Below are 4,493 nucleotides of genomic sequence, written 5' to 3'. Positions count from 1 at the left end.
CACTATCTAAGTCATATAATAATTAGTTACACCCCTGTGCATGAAACAAAAATGCGTTTATTATACGTTTATCCGCTTTACAAAACATTTGCATTTTAATACTGTAAATTATTTTTGCAGCTCTAAAATAATGTAATGTCATGACATGAGAATAAAGCTTACCATAGTTTACACACGAACTATCAGTCATATGATGACTAATTACGCACGGTTCAAGTAGGCTAGTGCAAAAATCAGTGACAATTGATACGCCCATGTAGGTCTACATGAAACAAAAATGCGCTTCATAGTTATTAAATTGTCGTCATTTTTGCACATTATGTAATATTAATTTATGCCTCTTATAACTCTCGATATATATATATATATATATATATATATATATATATATATATATATATATATATATATATATATAAAGACAGAAAACTAGTACGAGCGAACCCCTGCGCCATCTGCTGCGAGAAAAGAGAATCGCAGCCTTGAAAGGCAGGAAACAACATGGCCGAACGCAAGGCTGACAGCAGTTTCACAGAATTAGAAGCAAAATAGCTTTAAATTAGCTTGTACCAGGGTGATTTTGACAATTTAAGGATACTGGGTGATAAAATGCACAAATCTAGGAAAAGTCATGAAAGGATAGTCCTGAAATTTGACCGAGTGCAAAGATTTGATTTTTTTTTGGGTCACTGCGGTCAAATGAACGGCGCTCGACGCTTCTAGGTATAAGTAGGTCAAACCAGCACGGCGCTTCTAGTAAGACGTCACAGCGGTCAAATGACTGGCGCTCGGCGCTTCTAGTGTTAAAAGTTATTGTGGGCTTGCGTAACACACACATAATCGCTAATCGTTTCATACAATAAATTGGCTTCACAATCATACATTCTGACTTCTTGGTTCTAATAGTTTATATTATATCCAGACATATATAGAGGTTTCGGTTGCAGATTTGAATATCACAGATGAGTGGACTACTGGCCTTGGCAGAGGTCTGCGCTGTCCGAGTGCCCTTCTAGTTAATTATGAATTTACTTGTAAACTTACAAACTTGTAAACAGTGGCAAACTGGCTATAATTTCCAGTTTGTACTTCGCGCTCTTTTCCTTGTATCGGTGACATTCACATTTGGATGATGCCATCTCAAATGAGTAATCATGGTCAACATACCCAATCTCAGTTGAACAATGCCAGCACACTGCCTTCGTGTTATCCAGTTGCTTTTGCCCATTGCTACTGTAGTTCACTGGAAAACCGAAATGTTCCCAAACAGGAGATCGGGAGGGTCCTCAAGCTTTTGCTTTGAATGAACGTGTGCTAATTCAGTTGCTAAGTTGCGGCCCCATTATGGAATAGGAGAGGAAATTGAGTTTTAAATATTAGTTCTGCATATATAAATGTAGAAAAGAGGGCACACTCTATCTTGTCAAGTATCACTTAATTGGCTAATGTTACGGTTGAATGACCATCAGAGCATAAAATAGCTATGCACGTAACGTGTTTGGTTAAAGCTAGACTATATTCACTCGGAACCCAGCGTGCACCGCTCCATACCAATACATGTACTGCTACACCCCTAACTCAAAATATACAACTTGCCCAAAATTTCAGTGGAATAATAATTTCGTGATTTCCATGTCCGGATTTACATCTTCCGGAAGCATGACATGAGACCATGGACATTTGTATCACAGTTTCTTTGTGCTACAGTTAACATTTCTTTTTGCTTTTTTTCCCTTTTTTCAAAACTTCTTCTATTTTAAACACACAGCAACAAACAACACAGAAGTGAATACATATACTGAATGAATATACTGTGGAAACAATTCAGTACTCTATATACACTGCAATAAATAATCTGACCTTTTCTACAAGGCACATATGTCTACATAGTCAAATAAAATAACGATTTAAAGACTGCAAAAAGAGACATATATCCAAAGTTGAAATCTTTTTTCCTCTAGAAGGTGTAGTGATTAAATGTCAGATTTTCCTCTGTATGACGAGTAAAGAGAAAATTGTGACCTCTGTCTCCTGGAAGCAGAGATTTTATGCCAAACACACCAATAACTAATGATACCGCCCAAATTTCACACACTGTTCAAGCCTTTACATTAAGTTGAATGCTGACTGCATTCATCTTAATGTGAAGTGCAGAGGGTCAATGCTGGGTTTCTTACCAGTATTTGTACTCCAGTCTCTGTGTCTGATCGTGTATCCTGCCTGTCTCCTGTGCTTCTGTGCCCCTGTGTTTTCATTGATTAAACACCCTACTTCTTGCGTCCTGCTCTCTGGTGTGTTCTAGACAATTCCCAGGGACAGGACTATCTGCTGTGTAAGTACCCCAATCCACAAAGACAACGTTGACTACAAAATTGATAAATCACTCAAACTATGCAATTTATTGAGTGTGATAAGTGACTCGCATGACTGAAGTTATTTTATTTTTTCTTTCAGTGCACTTTAATCATCGAAAGCCATCAGCCAGGAAGGTGGCAAGGCTGATTAAGAAGGAGGGGTGGAAGGCAAACCATCCAAAGCCGGAGGAGATTCTGCAGATGTGGAAAGCAGCTCGCAAACTCAGCATTGAGAGTGATGAGGTCGTTAGTTTGTTTCTGATTGCCATGGATAACCGCTCTTCTGGGCAGTGTGAGCAGCTCCAATGAATCTATGTCCACTGTCACCAGTGAGAAATTTGTACTGGTACAGTCAGCTGCCAATGGCTCTCCATCTGGCTCTGAAGGTAAACTCAGGCTTAAGATGTCATGGAATGGGTGTGAGCAACTGGAAAGAGCCATGGAAGAGGTTCTGGAAGATGATGGAGGCCATGGGAGAGAAGAGGAGGAGAAGACAACTCCAAGGACCCAGAAGTTTGTGAAGTGCCTGCTAGTTCTCAGAAACAGCCTCTGAGCCTGACCCTGCACAGCTCTCCTCAGAGGTCCAGGCTTGAGTGAGACCAGACCAATGACTAGCGTGGGCAGCAGTATCAGCACTGGGCCCCGCAACCAAGGCCTTCTGCGTCCAGTGGTCTAGCCTCACCAGCTGGGACGGCCTCTTCCATCGCCGCTGGCAGGCTCCTGGGGGCCACCACAATTTCCTCCAGGTCCTGGAAGCTCACAGCTGGAATCTGGATCAACTGGAGCAGCTCAGTGAACTCTGTGCCGACATTAAGTACTGTGTCAGTGAGTGAAAGTATGACGAGGACCTGGGAAAAGCTGTGAAGTTCACCTATGAACTGGAGCCTCTTAAATGCAGCATCATGGCCTTTGGTCAAGTCTGTCATCCTCAGAAAAGTTACTCCAATTGCTCACCACCAGCCTGGACTGCTGGAACCTAATAAGGGAGGACCTGAGAAAGTCACTAGCACATTGTCTGTGTGGAGGAAGCAAAAGAACTACTCTCCAGTGTTCACAGCATGGCCAGAATCCGTCATCTTCCTGGCTACATTTCAAATGGATTTTAACATTCCTAATCACGCTAAATCAAGACAAAATCACATCCAAGGTGGAAAATGTCCAGTGCAAGACGGCAGTCAGAAGATGAGAGTCCAAGCACCAGCATTGGTAGTTCTGATGTGGATCAGAGACCTTCCAGTGCCAGAGCCTGAAAAACAAGAGGAGAGAAAGCAATCCAAACTGCTAAGCAGAAAAACAGCAAAACTATCTACTAGTGCTAAAAGAATCCAGAAGGAGCTCACAGAAATCACTCTGGACCCCCCCCCCCCCCCCCCCCCCCGCCCCCAACTGCAGTGTGGGACCCAAAGGAGACAACATCTATGAGTGATCCACCATCCTGGGACCTCCAGGCTGTCTATGAAGGAGGAGTGTTCTTCCTGGACATCATGTTAAGCTACGAACTGGAGCCTCTTAGGATTTATCACTGCAGCATCAACACTCAGGGCGTGATCTGTCTGGACATCCTGAAGGACAACTGGAGTCCAGCGCTGACCACCTCCAAAGTGCTGCTCTCTGCTGACAGACTGCAACCCTGAAGATCCTTTGGTGGGAAGCATAGCTACTCAATACCTGACCAACATGACAAGATAACACAACACAGGGCCGGCCTGGCAACAAAAAGCAGTCCGGGCATTTTCGGTCAAGTGGCCCTGATTTGATACACCGAATTCGAACTGTCACAACATGATTGTTGGTAAACCAAATATCAATTTTAAAACTGAAATAAAAAAAACACAAATTTGTACAGCTTGTGTTAGGCTAATATATAAATGATTAAACAGTTTTCCTTCCCATAATTGGGTACACTTTGCAGCAAGAGTGGCACATAATGATTTTGACTGAAATAGCCAAAAGTACTTACAATGCTAATGATGCTGTTAACTGGTAGTGTGGTATAAATATTAGGCTACAGTGATGCGTTTCACAGTAATGGTGTGTCTAATCAGTTTGTTGTATGGTGATCACGTCCTTAATATTGTCAGCTTCATTGTCCAAATCAAGTCAAGTCATCACTCACTACAAAATCAAGAAAATGTGTTT

At 42.1% G+C, this 4,493-nt stretch overlaps 1 pseudogene; it reads left to right on the top strand.

Annotated features, from left to right (window-relative positions):
* The first annotated feature begins 3,508 nt into the window (after nucleotides 1-3,508).
* LOC115828360 (ubiquitin-conjugating enzyme E2 E3 pseudogene) lies at nucleotides 3,509-4,043 on the top strand (annotated as a pseudogene).
* The last annotated feature ends 450 nt before the right edge of the window (nucleotides 4,044-4,493 follow it).

Source organism: Chanos chanos, chromosome 15, assembly GCF_902362185.1.
Source record: "Chanos chanos chromosome 15, fChaCha1.1, whole genome shotgun sequence".
Taxonomy (NCBI): domain Eukaryota; kingdom Metazoa; phylum Chordata; class Actinopteri; order Gonorynchiformes; family Chanidae; genus Chanos; species Chanos chanos.
The sequence above is the reverse complement of the archived record's forward strand: the minus strand, read 5'-3'. Positions and strand labels throughout refer to the sequence as shown.